The sequence below is a fragment of the Brachycentrus maculatus genome, unplaced genomic scaffold, assembly GCF_059751285.1.
Source record: "Brachycentrus maculatus isolate JH-2025_06_01 unplaced genomic scaffold, ASM5975128v1 h1tg000306l, whole genome shotgun sequence".
Taxonomy (NCBI): Eukaryota; Metazoa; Arthropoda; class Insecta; order Trichoptera; family Brachycentridae; genus Brachycentrus; species Brachycentrus maculatus.
The window spans coordinates 200,152-217,065 of NW_028281056.1; the positions used below are offsets into that span (position 1 = coordinate 200,152).

The following is a 16,914-nucleotide window of genomic DNA, read 5'->3' on the forward strand; positions in this document are numbered from 1 at the left end:
ATAGGAGTTGCATTAATTTTTTACTTTATTTTTTATGCACAAAAAATATGTGGATTTTTGTTTATTATAGTTTAAAATTGTGTTTAATTCTAATCTGTGTTGGGAACAGGAGGGATAAACTAATATGGGCCAATCGGGAACATCTCAGCATTTGCTTATTGATGGGAGGAAACTACGTAAAACTCCTCAGGAGAAGCCGGACCAGCCAAGTGTAATATTATATAAATATAAGAGTGAAAAATCAATAAAATTTATTTTGACCCCCCTAGGAATCGAACGAGGCGCCTTCAGCACGGTAGACATACGAATTAACCACTACACTACCAAAGCAGACTTTAATCACGTGAATATATGGTATAATTACAGTTTTCTTAGTTATCCGACTTTATCACTAAACTACGTAGTAACAAAGCGCTTAACCGCCCTTTGGTACATATAGCATGCTACAAAATGTGTTCTACGTGATTTTATAATTTGGCCTTTTTTCATTAGATTTGAGATCAGTTGGTAGCGAAATATTGCATTGCAAATATCACAAATGTATAAAAATATGAATTCATGGAGTGCATGGGAAAATTGTTTATCAAAGTGTTTTATAGTTATCGATAACTTCTTATCAGTGTGTCTAAATATAATACATATATATTATAGACCATATTGAGATTCATCCAGTGTTAAATGAGAGAAATAGACACATATATATATGATCGTCATAAAAAAAACTCATTATAACTTGTAAGCAAATATTATGTTTTTTATGATAAAAATAACAAATTTTCAATCACTTTTGTATTGTATACCATACATGATGAAAATATTGTTGTATTATCAGTAAAACGTAAAGTGTAACAATAAAACGCAGCTGATAATGTCCGTTACTAAGCCGCGAGCTTCGCAAAACCCCCCAATATTTTGACGCCATGTGATATTGGCTTTTCGACGATTCGGAAAGCTTACGGAAACAGCCGAAGCGATTCGGGTGGAAAAGCGGCGCATGCGTCCCTCCGGCCAGCTGTTTTCACCTCGGCCGGCTCGCGGGACATGCTTCGCAGAATGGAGGAGCATTTCAGTAAAGCGTCGGTAATGGCACTGCTCGCACGCGCCTCGACCGCACTTCCCGCGATCGATACAGACCATCGCCCACTCTCTGTGTGACTGACTTCTGTTTTTGTTATGAATGGCCCCCGATATGGAACGGCCATGTAAGACCAGCATTCTTCCCAGATTTATTTTTGAAAATCAAACATTTCGCGCGCGCGTAGCCCGTCCCATGTAGCAGTTTTTCGCAGTACGCACACTTGTTTTTTTTGTTTGTTTAGTTTTTATTTTATTTTTGTGGTTGTTGTGTGAATACTCTGTGGAAAGCGAGGAAATTAGTTGTCAGCAGGTAAAATTACATTTATTTATTAATCATTTTATAAAATACTTAATAAAAAAGCTAAATAAACAATCATTTGTCACGTGGAAAGTTATGGTTTTTACGATGTTTGACGGCGGCAATAGTCTAAAGGCAAAAACATCGATTTTTCCTTATAATTGAATGAGTCATGCAATGAGACACGAGTTATCGTATTGTAATTATTGTAATCAGCTTCGTTCGTTCGTAATAATTTGATATACCCCGTTCAACTTAGTCATTATGCAATAAATTATTCCCAAATTTCTCACCACGCGGCGATGGCGTCGTGTAACATAAGAGGGATGTTTTTACTAGATTGGAAGGAACCTTTTACAACCCCTGGGACATTTATTTTTAGGTGACATAACCAGCGTAGTCCAATGTTTTTTTTAAGTGTCTTCATTCATAAAACAGCAATCAAACAAAAAAACAGACATTAACAAGTACATAGATATAATATCAAATTCAAGCTAAGGGTATATAAATTGTTTTCAATCATAAATTGTTGAAATAAGTATTTTTCAATAACATTTTATGCAATCGATAAAATTTTACAACCAATAAAAAATATTCTTATTATAATAATTGTAAATTATATGCAGAAAACATAGTTGTTAATCTGTGTTATGGGTAAAATCAAAAATAAATTTATGAAATTTAAAACCTTAATAAATAATTTTGGATAATTATAACAGCGCCATTTTTGGAAAATACTACCTTGAAGGTGCTTTATTATACTTCGGCAAGAGTTTTAAATAAAATTTCAATATTTTTTTCATAGTTTAGAAATTTTACATATATCTACGTAGATCCAAAGAAAATATATGATTCTACCGATGAACAAAAGATTAGTATAATGACAATAATTTTTGGTAATTTTTCCAGAGTTATTTTCATAAACTACTACATCAAAGGCGCTTATGAATACAGTTCGACGAGATATTTAGTTAATTAAGTGATGCCCTAACAAGGCGAAACAGTTGTCACAATAAATAAATTCTTTGGAAACATATATCGTGTTTTAGTTTACATTTATCATGGTTGTAATTTATTTAGTAGATTGTGAGTTATTTAAGAGTTACAAAACGTTTATGCAATAAAGATCTTGCTTATTGTAACACAAACATTGATTTTTAATTACCGAAATCTTTTGCAAACAAGTACTAGTACCAACAACCCCAAAAATCTCATAAAAACTTTTGACAAATCGCCCACTCCTTTCAAGAACGTCATAAATCAAAAAACTTGATTTTTCAGGAGAACGTTTTTAAAGTGTAAAAATATAAAACAATGTATTAAAAATAAATATCAAGCCACTTATTGAACTTTTTTATTGTGCAACACATCTTCTTAGGTAAAACCTGAAGGTATTTTCTCCATTTGAAAAATATTAAGTATATTTAAAAAAATAACCAAACAATACCTTTTCTTCAAAATGCAAAAACAACACTTTCTGCCCTGTAGCGGGTAAATATCAAGTTAAAAATATGCCTCTTTTGCTAGGATATAGTACATTTTCTGGACATTCCGAAAACATGCACAACTGAAAATTGACGATTTTTGATTTATGACGTTCTTGAAAGGAGTGAGCGAAATGTTAACAAGATGATATTTTTTTAGAAATAAAACGATATAATTTTTTTCATAAAAGAATTTTTTGATGAAATACAAAATTAGTTAAATAATCATCATCTTAAAATATTTAGGTAACTTATTTATTTTTTTACAAAAATGTTAGTAATATTAGTATATAGTGAGTGGTTTTATACTTTAGTGATATTACTAACATTTTAGAAAAAGAAGTAAAAATGACTAACCACAACGTTAATGCATTAAATATTAATAATATTGAGAATATTAGGGTTAATTTAATAGTAACGAAGGTAAGAAAAAACTTGTATCAAGCCTACAAAACAAGAGGTATTTTTTTAATGAGTTTTTTTCAATTAGCTTTCTTATCTTCACACATATTACCGAACCCAATATTATTGAAATGACGAACAATATGATTTACTGGATTATTAGCCAAGTAATAATCCTATCATTTATTGATTCGGCATTAAGTTTGTGGAATGACATGATTATTTTAATTAAATTAAACACTTGAATAATCCACTGAATTCAGTTTTATTTTTATTTATGACTAGTTTCGAAAACGACAATTGTTTTCATCTTCTGGTAGAAATTAAACATAAGTTTTAACTTCTACCAGAAGATGAAAACTATTTTCGTTTTCGAAACTTGTCATAAATAAAAATAAAATTCAATTCAGTGGATTATTCAAGTGTTTAATCTAATTGAAATAAGTAATAAATAATCCAGTAAATTCGAAAAACATATATTCAGTATTTAGGTATAATGTTAATTTGTTTTGAGTTTTGTATGACAGACACAAATCAGTTTTTGTGTCTTTTGTCTTAAACGTATTATATTATCGTTTTTCTTTTCTTTTTATTCATTGTATACTGTGGATATTAGTATAATCGTATTACGAAACCTTTTTCGACTTACGTATTGAGCTCTGAAATATGAAATCACCAAGGCATGGTTAGTTTGATTACAAGTAATAAACAATATCCTTTTATTTTTTTGCAATCTCAACACAGATTTATGGACAAGTATCAGAAAACCCAGATTTGTAAACAAGTATATGGACAAACTCAAAACTCAAAAATTAAATTCTAATTTTTATTTAAACATCATAAATAATGGTACTTGTTCGTATTTTCAAAACACATAAAACCGAGTACGAATTTTTATCATTTTTCAACATGACTCCCGTGACGCTTGGCTGCAATATTTGAGTCGTGTTTGATGCACAGAATGTGTTTATGAATTCGGCAGTTACTTTGAGGTGAAATCGAATGGTTTTTAATTTAAATTTTACGTGGGAAATACGATTTTTGTATTTATTGACGAATGTATTGACACATGTTTCCACGCATTCAGTATCATTATCAAACACCATAACTAGTCGTTAATGATGCTGAATGCGTTGAAACACGTGTCATAATAGATTGTAAGAAAAAGTGGTGTTTATTTAGTAAAATCCGCCGTAATCTGACGGTTTTCAGAGTAGCCAGAGTATTTATAATATGTAGTTCACCATATAGGGCCTGCAGCAAGCGGCGTGCACAGAGTTTTTAATCAGGTTATGCTGTAGGGTTGGGTAAGAATAAGGTATAGTAGGCACTGGTCGTGTTTCTATATGGAACGCGAGTAACGCAGGGTAGGCACTGCTTTTCTGCCTAAATAGAAAGCACGCCTCTGCCTGCAGCTTCATTGGGCTCTCCGCCATCTACTAAGTAAACTACTAAGTAGTATTGGTCTAAAGATTTGTTTTTATTGACATTGAAATATCCTTGATTGATGCAGCACTATTTCGTTACTAAAAAATACAAAAACAAAGCGATCAGTCACGCTAGTGCACAAAACACTCGGAAAAATAAAACAGCACTTATTTAACAATATGTGTTATTATTTAACATTTTTTACTATCTATTATAATAACATAATTATATATATCATAATGCTCAGGATGATATCACCGCCTTCAGGTAATTATTGTGGCTTAAGGATATGGGTAATTCGTTTAAAGCTTTTAAAAATAAGTTGTTTTATGATCAAAAATAGAATATACAAAAAAATATTATAGTATCATAGAGTCGCAAAGATTAGGTGAACCAGAAATTACGTCATTATTTTGAAACGGTCAGGTTTGAACCAGTCTGCGACCGTAGCGATAGAGGTACTTTGAACCATTGAAAAATTAATCTAAACACTTGGATCTTCCTGGTCTACAGTGCAGTTTTATTTAAACCGGATTGGAAAAGTGCATAAGATGGGTATTTGGATACCGCACGAGCTATCCGTCGCTAGCTCGCATGAACATATCGCTCACTCCTTCCAAAACGTCATATTTAAAAAAAAATCGATTTTCAGCTGTGCATGTTTTCGGAATGTCTTAATATTTGTTCGGAACTTAATATTTACCCGTTACAGGGCAGAAAGCGTTGTTTTGCATTTTGAAGAAAAGGTATTGTTTAATTTTTTTTTAAATACTGGATACTAAATATTTTTCAAATGGAGAAAAAACATTCAGGTTTTACCTAAAAACATTTGTTGCACGGTAAAAAGTTCTAAAAGTGACTTGATATTTATTATTAATACATTTCATTATGATCTCCCCCATTGTCCGCCTCCGTAGTGTAATGGTCAGCACGCCCGGCTACCGTTCTGGAGGTCCCGGGTTCGATTCCCAGGGGGGGTCAAATAAATATAAGTGATTTTTTCACTGTAATATTTATTCAATATTACCCTGGACTGGTACCTGAAGCGGAGGGCTGATCACCTTTCCTTCATGTGTAAACGATCAAGATAACACTGCGTTTATATAAAGCAGTGCCCTATGCACCATTTGGGTGCGGATAAGGGTTTTATTATGATCTCCTGAAAAATCAATTTTTTTTTATATTTGACGTTGTTGAAAAGAGTGAGTGATATGCAGTTTTTTATTATCACGACAAAAAAGTCTTTAAAATAACCCACTGTTTTTCGCATACCTTAAGACAAAGAAGGAACATTGGATTATATATGATAATGTAATGTGATAAAAATAGTATTTTGCAAAATCGTACACTAATTTCGTCAGCAAAGCCAAAATTCACACTAAACAAGGTTCTTTTGTGCGTATGGTATATTTTGTATTTGATTTATACACAATAATACAACATCGCAATGGTTTTGTATATAAAATTAAGATTTATTAAAAATATTTTGAGTGTGTCCTTATTTTTGTCCGCAGATTATGGGTTTCGTTTGATATCTCAATATAGATGCAGAAGAATATGGAAGTCTGGGTATATTTACAGGGTTTAAAAACTGTCATAAGCTGGATTAAGTGATCACTTTATACATACATAAAAATTCCCACAATAGATGATGAAAATTGTAATTTTTTCATCCACTTTATTATTATTTATTTTACCCTTTTTAAAATCGTTGATTTCTTATTTCTTTTACATGAGTCAATTTTCGTAACAATTCTGAATTCGAACGTTAGAAAAATTGCGCATACCCATACTTTGTATACAATAAAAGCATTACAATCAATTATCCAACTAAAATTATCGTTTGAAAAATTACACTTGATTTTTTAAATAAAAATATCCGTAAAAAGTTTTTTTTTAATTCAGGTGGAGTTAGGCACTTTTCGGATTACCACACTAATCGCATTGCGTTTATCGAGAAATATGATATTTGCATACTAATGAAATACATATAAAAGGAATTTTCTAGTGCTTATTTATACACTTGTCATAAACGTCAAATTCCAAGTATGTACTCATACCTGTCTAATACATAATATGTACGTTTATATGTAAGTAAAGAACCGGTTGCGCTTATTATAAAAAAAACATGTAAGTATCAACAGTTAATTATAGAAAAATGAATTGCTTACATCTTATTTTAAGTCGTAGATTTTAAGTTAGCAGAGATTACACAAGGTCAACTTCTGTATCACGATTATTGTCACACAAAAAAATACGAATTAAGAATACTACCATTAGTTATGAATTTTCTAGACAAATATACAAATATATCAAAATTGTCTTAAAAAGTCATTTAAATTTCAAACCAATAGTGTTTTTATGTGGTATTACATAAAATGAACCATTAATGATGAGTGTTCTATAATACCATACCACAAAGTTAACAATGCTTTTTCAGTAAACAATATGTCTTCTTCTTTAACCTTCTATCCACCACTGCTAGATAAAGGACTATTCCGTATCCTTCCATTTTTTTCGGTTTGTTGTCGCTTGCTATCCAGTTTTTACCCCTCACAGCGGCTTTGTCATCAGACTTATTTGAGGTCTCTGACACCTCTCTTATTCTCCCAAGATCTCCGTCTCAACATTTTAGGCGTCCATCTTGTGGAGTCTTGTCTTGCGACATGTCCTACCCATTACGACTTGAGTCTTGTTACACGATCCATGATATCTCCTTTTTTGGCTTTGTTCCTTATTTCTTTATTTCTTATTTTATCTCTTAGGTTTAAACCAAGCATTTATCTTTCCATGGATCTATATATAAAAGGAAATTATTGCTTTTAATATACGAAAATTAAATTACTCACTATATTGGCTGTTACAAACACAAAAAGACCTATAAAATATCATTTGTATGTAGGGTACGTTAAAATTGTTATTTATTCTGACTGAAAATAGTCCATTACTTAGCGTAAAACCGGTGAAAAATTTTATATTACATAATAAAAATACAGATGCTTATCTTTAGACAAATAATACTACTCTTAAGGTGTACTTAAAACCGGTAGTAAAAATATTAATTATAAAATAAATACTTTTCGCTCTTACCAAGGTCATATTATAATTCCCTTGATACTTAAGCCCACATTTTTTTCCGTTTGGGACATGTTTGCATAGCGTTCAATTATTTCACAATGTTTGTATTATACAGGGTGAAATTCTCCAGAGTATGATAGTTGTAAAATAAACGCGGTTTTGAAGCACTTCGTGTAATTTTTAATTAAATTTTACATGGAAAATAAAACTTAAATTAAAAATAGATAGATAATGCCATAAAGTGAATCAATTAATGAAAACAGTTTTTGTTATATAGGTATAATTAATGTTAAATATTTTTTTTAACTAATAGGAATTTGTTAAAATTACCATCTAATTATTAATGCCTGAAAAAACTTTGTATGGCAGAATTTAAAATGAAGATATTAGAATGAAATGTAAGGTTGAACTACGGATGGTTGAAAAGATTAAGAAAACTTGTTTAAGGTGGTATGGATACTTGAAGCGAATGGATAACAAAGGTATATATATATATATATATATATATATATATATATATATATATATATATATATATATATATATATATATATATATATATATATATATATATATATATATATATATATATATATATATATATATATATATATATGTGTGTGTGTGTGTGTGTATATGAGTCATACCAATAAGTTGGTGTTAAACAATATACATACATACCTCTTATATTACACACGATATTTTTGAATGAATTGTGACGTACTGATAAAAAAAGTGTCTTTATTACTTAATTAATTTAGGGGTCACTGATATTTGATTCGTTTTATACTCCTTATCAAGTCGTTGTCCGATTAAATAAAAATGTAAATTTAAAAAATATTTTAATTTGATTTTAAAGTATATGTGTCAATTAAAGTAATTAATTAAAGTAATTCAACTTTTGAACCTACAATTATTTGCAGGAAACCCACATTAAACACAAGAATTTGTCTAATTTATATTGAATCTTTGTACTATCAAGCTATTTTAATAGACAATTTAAAGCAAAAATAATAAACTTTATAAAATAAAAAAACAACGTTGTTTTTAACCACTTTTTATTGGTAGATTTTTTCTACAACCTCCTTGTCATCATCAGGACAACTGGTACAAGTCATGTTTAACTTGTACCAGTTGGAGAAAAAATGTACCATTAAAAATTGGTTAAAAACAAAGTTGTTTATTGTATAATGTTTATAAAATGTGCCACAAAGTATTTGCGGAAAACATTCAAGAAACAAAACTAATTATTTGTACATTTTAATATTAAAATAAAATACCTTTTAAGACCACTTTGAGTTTATTGATGTAAACATGACAATTTTCGAGAACCACAGATGTTCTTATCAGCTTGTCTATTTTTTAACTAAATACGTTTAAGCTACAATATATGAAAACCTTGAACGTATAAAATGCTGAGTAATGATTAGACCAATTTAAAGCAAAGTTTATTAATTTACACATAAAAATAAAACAACTGTGTAAGACCACTATGAGTTTATTAATGTAAACAAGACTAGTTTTGAGAACCATCGATATTCTTCTATACTTGTCTAATTTATTTTGAAACTTAGTACATTGAAGCCATATCAAAACCATAAACGAATATAATGATAACAAAGATAGAATAAAGATAGAAAAAAATAGACAAATTAAAGCAATTTTGTTTTTTAATTCTTACTTATTACTTATTACTTATAACCCTTATCCACACCCAATGGTTCATAGGGCACTGCATCGAATTGACGCAGTGTTATCTTGATCATTACTTACATGAAGGCAAGGTGATCACTCTTGTGCATCAGGAACCAGTCCAGGGTAATATTGAATAAATATTACAATGTAAAATCACTAATATTTATTTTCACCCCCCCTGGAAATCGAACCCGGGACCTCCAGCACGGCAGCTAAACACGCTGACCATTACACCACGCAGGCGGACTTTTTTAATATAAAAATAAAACATTAGTACAAGATTAGTTAAAAAAGATTACCTGGTGTAATGAAAATACGTAATATAACGAAGAAGAGTGGAAAAGTAGAAATAAAATTGTAATCTCACCTTTTTTTAAAAATAAAATAAAAATCCCAAATTCCTTGTATCTGAGTGGTCAAAGATCATCATACTAAATGATATTGACTCTGCAAAAATGAATGAATAGAATTTGGTGAAAATATGTTTTTAATGATAATAACATTAATTAAAATTGCAATTATTTTCATAGATATTCAAGCGAACAATGACCCCGGTGTTTGCATATCAGGAATTGTTTAACCTTCATTTTGCACGTATGTAGGATGTACATACCTTTAAATTTAAAAAATAAAACACTCGTAAAAATGAGAACGCTTTTGGATTTATAAATGTAAACACGACTAGTTTCGAGAACTATATATCGCTTACTCCTTTCAAGAACGTCATAAATCAAAAAACGACAATTTTTAGGTGAGCATGTTTTCGGAATGCCCAGAAAATGTGCTACATTCCAGCGAAAGAGGCATATTTTTAACATAATATTTACCCGCTACTGGGCAGAAAGTGTTGTTTTTGCATTTTGAAGAAAAGGTATTGTATAATTATTTTTTTAAATATACTAAATATTTTTCAAATGGAGAAAAAACCTTCAGGTTTTACCTAATAAGTTCTGATGCACAGTAAAAAGTTCAGTAAGTGGCTTGATATTTATTTTGAATACATTGTATTATATTTTTTAACTTTAAAAACGTTCTACTGAAAAATCATGTATTTTGATTTATGACGTTCTTGAAAGGAGTGAGTGATATGTTCTCATCAGCAGGCGAAAATACAATTTTTATTTTATAAATACATATACATGTAAATATTGTACAAACTGAGCATCTGTAATGTTAATGAGTTAATAGTTCTTGAAACTATTGTGTTTATTATTGTCATATTTACAATACACAATAAACTCAAAAGTGGTAATATACAAGTGTTACATTTTAACTAACTAATTAATAATCACGCCGCTTCGCCGAATGGGTAGGCAGAGATAAAAGAATGTCACACCATGTTTTTGCATATTTATTCGCCTCTTCCACGTTCACGCATCTCCTCATACATACACGCTGATTAATCAGGTTATCAGGCGTTTTCAAGTAGGTATGTAAAATAATCTGGGTTCAGATCTTGCATACAAATAAAATGGTCTCTGCTAAACAAAGCTTTCCAAATCCAATCATAGATTTATATTGTGAACTCAATCATGGGACGTCATGAGATGGATCATGTAAGTTTGTATGACTTCAAAAATTTGAGTAGTGTGGTTATCAATCATGGGTAGAATGGTGAATGTTACACGTGTGTAAAGTAATCACTTAACCTGCCTGGAACAGATAGTAAACTCTGTATATATTCTCAGACTTCCATATCTTATTCATCTTAAAACATATTACATATTACATAAATACAGTAATATTCCTGATGAGTAATTTATATGTATTTTTATTTTGGTACATGGGATTGAAGTTAACAAGATTGAAACGAAAATAAGAAAGTATTTTTATATTCTCAATATTATTAATATTTAAAGCATTTACTTTGTAGTTAGTCATTTTTACTTATTTATTTTTTTACAAAAATGTTAATAAAATTAACCACTCACCGAGATTTTTACGTCTACCGGTTTCGAGACGTACCCGTCTCTTCGTCAGGACAATCACTAACACAGCATGCAAACAATACTACCCTTCACCACCATAGCACCATTTACACACTCAAAACTACACAAAATGTCTAACACATGCGATTTTTGGTCGACCCGAAGACCAACATGCACTATAGTTTTCAATACAGACATGCGTTACGAGCCGAGGTTAAACATATATATATGTTTAACCTCGGCTCGTAACGCATGTCTGTATTGAAAACTATAGTGCATGTTGGTCTTCGGGTCGACCAAAAATCGCTTGTGTTAGACATTTTGTGTAGTTTTGAGTGTGTAAATGGTGCTATGGTGGTGAAGGGTAGTATTGTTTGCATGCTGTGTTAGTGATTGTCCTGACGAAGAGACGGGTACGTCTCGAAACCGGTAGACGTAAAAATCTCGGTGAGTGGTTATATACTAATTTTATTAACATTTTTGTAAAAAAATAAATAAGTAAAAGTATTTTTTTTAAATCAATAATACTAACACAGGGCAAAATGTCAAATATAAAACAAAGAACGGTTTTAGCAAATAAAAAAAATAATAAAAAACTATATCCGCTCCCTAGGTGGAGCATATGGAGTCCACAAACTGTCTCCAGGCTTTTCTGTCGACTGCCAGCTCCCTTGCATCCTCCCGAGTCAGACCGCATCCCGAAGCTCTGACGAGAACTGCCATAAATAAATAAATAAATAAATAGGCATACAAAAAAACATAAGGTAAAAAGCACGTTTAAAAGAAACAAATGAGAAAATATAAGTAATCACCAATACAAGTATCTTTCCATTAAGTAATTTTTTAGTTCATTCATTTTGGATCCCTGACTGGGTTCTATTTTATAGTCAGGTAGCTGATCGATTTGGTGAAGCTGGTTCAAATGTAAAATTATCTTCATGTTTATATGTATATTAGATACTATTAAAATCTCGTTCGAATTTAATAAAAAACTCTCTCGAGTTGCTTTTATGGAAATCTTTATCGATTTACACCTCCCTATTTTTTTGTCTCACCTGAAAACCAGTTTCAGAACGTGGGCTCATCTTTTATGGAAAATAGTTTTTCCAAAGAACGTTTTCACGGTCAAACGGACATTTTATGACGTAATGGAGCGTCAAATCGGAGCTTTAAAAAAAACTTCTTATCCTGCGTCATAGCTCACAGAAAAAATATATTGGGGCTTTAAGTAGGAATAATAAAAGAAATAAAAATCAATTTATGAAATTAAATTAGAATATTAATAAATAAATGTATTAAATTAAATTTATTAAATTAAAATATTAAATTAAAATACTGATATCAATTTTGTGACAATTGATTCTCCTATTTATGGCATTTTCAAACGAATGTGAAGATAAAATGGACTAACGGTCCTTATACAGCTATACAATTCTAGGTACTTAAGTGATAGTTTTAACATGTGCAGTAATAATAAACGCGTTTTTTTCAGCAATAAAATACAACTTAGTAGACTCAAAAAATCGGTGTCTGATTTAACCTTTTTCATTTTAATCAAAATTGAGTTCTAGAAATTAAACGCCAAATCCAAAGAAATGAAAATGGATTATTCTACGTATATTACGTGACGTTTACATTAGTAACGAATATAAAATTCTAGCTAGATTCTTTTAATAATACAATTTATTCATTTATCGTATGGTCATAAGTTGTAACATTCTATCGACATTTTCAATACAAATTATAACAAAAGCACAAATATATGTCAAATTATAGGTCAAAATATTCAGGTCAAAATTTAATAATGTTATTTTTTATTTTCCTCCAATGAATCCTGGAGAATTTACGTGCTCCTTAAAACAAATAACCCAGATTTGTAAACAATCATTTAGGCGCAATCAAAATATTGAAAATAATAGCAAAATATAAGTTTAATCAAAATTTAAGATCATGTTTCTGAAACCTTCTCTTAGTATATTTATGTATTAATTGTTAAATAAATTACAGATTTTTGAGTCTACTAAGTTGTATTTTATTGTTAAGAAAACACATAAAAATCAATTTTGTGATAATTGTTTCGCCTAGTTTTGGCATTTTCAAACGAATGTGACGATTAAATGGACGGACGGTCCTTATATAGCTATACAATTTTAGGTACCTATGTACTTAAGTAATAATTTTAACATGTGCAGTAATAATTTCTTCTTCTTCTTCTTCTTATTATAGGCCTTGCGGCCTATTTTTAAGAGGGATTAGCCTCCTGCGACGTCGATTCCCAGCTATCGGCCCATCTCTTTGGTGGTCTGCCCGGGAATCGTCTACCATGGGGTTGGCCGTACAGTGCGATGTGGGGGAGTCTGGATGGTTCCATTCTCCTCACATGCGCATACCATTGTCTTCTTCGTTGCCTTCCCCACCTAACGACATCTTCGATCTCGCATATTTCCCTGATCTTGGCATTTCTCAGTCTATCTCGAAGACTCTTGCCTGTTATTCTTCTCAGAGTCTTCATTTCTGACACTCTAACGCGTTTTTTGTGGCAGCGGTGTCTGCTTATAGTAATAATTTACGGGAGACAACAATAGTTCATGGGGCATGTAGGTACGTACACTTATATTTATTTTCTGGGAAAGGAAGAATCTATTGACATGGCAATTGTGAGAGAATTAATGTTTTAAAACTAAATACAATTATAGGTACAACTTCTCTTAGTATGTAAGATGATTCAGGAAAAATCTTGCATACATTTTATGAAGGTCTCTGCTAAATAAAAATAAAACTTACTCGACTCAATCAAAGATGGTGCCGAGAATTCGCATTTGAAAGAAGGTGTCAATAGAAAGAAATATACAACTTTTGAAATTTTAACAGTGTGGCTGTCTATCATGGGTAGAATGGTTACTGCAACACGTGTATAAAATGATGCGGTAAAGTGAATTTTACATTTTGATGTTAAAAAGGTTTAGAAATGACAATTTTAAAAATAACTTTAAAATAATAAAAAGTGGAAAAAATCACGTGTGTGAACAAGTATCTGGGCTCATTTAATGTTGTAAATAAAATTTAAAAAAATAATAAAGTAGAAATAATTCATTCTCATTTTATTACTCATGTTACTTGTTACACGGTCGGTAGTCAGGAATCAAAGCCGGAACCTCGATCAAAGCAGCATAACGTGCAAATCTAACCACGAAGGCGAATCGAATATTTAACATATTTTAGCAATATGGTTTTATGTAATCGGAATAAACCGAATAAACTGAGAATAGATCGCCACACCAATGATATACGCATGTGACGAGAACGGAACCATCCAGACTCCCCCACATTGCACTGCACGGCCAACCCCAAGTTAGACCAATCTCGGGTAGACCACCCAAGAGAGATAAGGAGGCTAATCCTTGTTAAAAACAGCCCACAAGGCCTAGACCAACAAGAAAAAGAAGAAGAAGAAATATACATTCAAAGTTTGACAAACGTTTTATTTAAATCATTTGATTTTCATAAGTCAATTCTATTTTTCTTCTTCTTCCTGGCTCCATCCCAACTTATCGTCTTTGTAGACTGTTGGGGACCTCTCTCCTCGTCCTCAGGTTTTAGGTTCTTCTATCATGGACAACGTCAACGTCACATTAAAAAAATTGAGCAAATGAATATGAATATTTTTATATTATTTTTTGACATCTAATAAAAGATTTTTGACATCTAATCAGGTTTTCATCGTTGCTTTGTCAGAAAAAACGAGTCATTCATTTTTGTCTGATTAATATTTTCATAATAGAACATCTTTTAGTTCGAGAGTTCTACGCCGAATTTGGACGAAAAATTAGTCGAAAGTTATCGAATTTTTTGATATCTCATAGATGAAGAAGAATATGGAAGTCTGAGCATTTACGGGGCTGACGACCGTCATAGGCTGGTTTAAGTTATCACTTTACACACGTGTAACATTCACCAATTCTACCCATTATTGACAACCACACTACTCAAATTCTTGGAAGTTCTATATGTATAAACCAATTTTAAAACATTGTTCTCGAATCACTAGAACTTCACTAGAGACATCTATTGGTGAGATGAAAATAACCTTTTTATTGAGCAGAAACCCTTTTATTAAACAACAAGTATTTGGACACACTCAAAATGTTGAGCTAGTTTTTAGCCATTCAAATATATTTGGTATATTTTATTCTAATCACCCATTATGTTGTCAATATTTCGCTGGCAATTTTTTTATGACACCGTGACCTATTTCCAAAGAACCTGTAGCCCCCAATCTTGTCACCATGACCTCTTTCATTTCTCCGTATTGTACGCCGCGGTGACCCCCTTCTCCCTGCCGCCCAACCCAGTTTGAGAAGCTCTGCCCTATAGAAACAGGCATCGTGAACAAATCGCGTTGAATCTTTACTTTATGACGTAAAGTACAGGGTGGCGCAAAAATAATCACCCGATCGGAAAATGCTTTTTTGCAAATAGCGTCATACGTCAATCATATTTTTAATTTAAAAGGGAAATATTAGTGTTTTTATTATTAACACAAATACTTCAATTTCATATTGTTTCTGTGAAAATTTGCGGCTCGTCATTAGAAATAGATATCAAATTATGGTAGAGCGGGCTCGAACCGAGAAACTCTGACTCAAGAATCCGCGACACTAACCACGGGACCACCGACCGACATGGACCAATATTTGTAAACAAGACAGCTGCAGTATACAAACACATTCAGGGTGGGACAAAATAAATCATGCTATGTATGATTAAGAAAAACTTTTTTACATAATAAAAATAATAAAATTTCTTATATGTTTTTCGCAGATACTTTGTGGCACATTTTATAAACTTTATAAAAATAAAAATAAATTGTTATGGAAATCATTATTTAGACCTCTCATTTTTTTATCGAGTAGAAAATATGATATCCGTCGAGTGGCTGCCGCCAGGAATGCCGTTCATAAACATTTGTGCCCGTTTTATCAATTCGTTTGTATACTGCAGCTGTCCAATTTACAAATTTCAAATACAATTGACGTACGACGCCATTTGCAGAAATTATAGCATCTTCCGATAGGGTGATTTATTTTGCGCCACCCTGTTGTAACGGATTTTCCTTCGGTTACCCGTAGTTGTGATTTCTTGGTTGTGCGTAATAAAGCATAATTACGCTTAGAGGCGGTCATAAAGTTCTCATGTGTTATCGCTTAACAAGCGCGACGCTAAAGAACCGAGACTCAAATTATCGGTGTTTTATTTTGCTAAACTAATGTATTTTATTTCTTTACGGACTTTATGGACCAATTTTCTTTTATATACTTACGTGCTAATTATGTGTTTTTAATCTTGAATAAATCATAATTGTATTTCTCAGTTGATCCTTTCATTCCTAGTGAGATGTTGGTTCATTGATTCGGCGTTCATTTTGTGATAATATCTATCTGTTTTTATGTTAAGTTCTAATGGGTGTATACCACTATTTCTTTATGATGCGAAATGCATCGAAACACGTGTCACAATAGTTTTC

General features: G+C 31.3%; 1 protein-coding gene across 10 annotated transcripts in view; it reads left to right on the forward strand.

The window, feature by feature from the left end:
* Positions 1 to 1,068: 1,068 nt before the first annotated feature.
* The window catches only part of Nhe2 (Na[+]/H[+] hydrogen exchanger 2), a 182,686-nt gene continuing 166,840 nt past the window's right edge, over positions 1,069 to 16,914 (forward strand). For 9 of the 10 annotated variants that reach the window (XM_088267800.1, XM_088267806.1, XM_088267802.1 and 6 more), the window contains exon 1: positions 1,069 to 1,387. The gene's annotated coding sequence lies outside the window, so the exon portion shown is untranslated. The remainder of the gene's footprint in view (positions 1,388 to 16,914) is intronic. The other variant, XM_088267801.1, reaches the window with a different exon arrangement.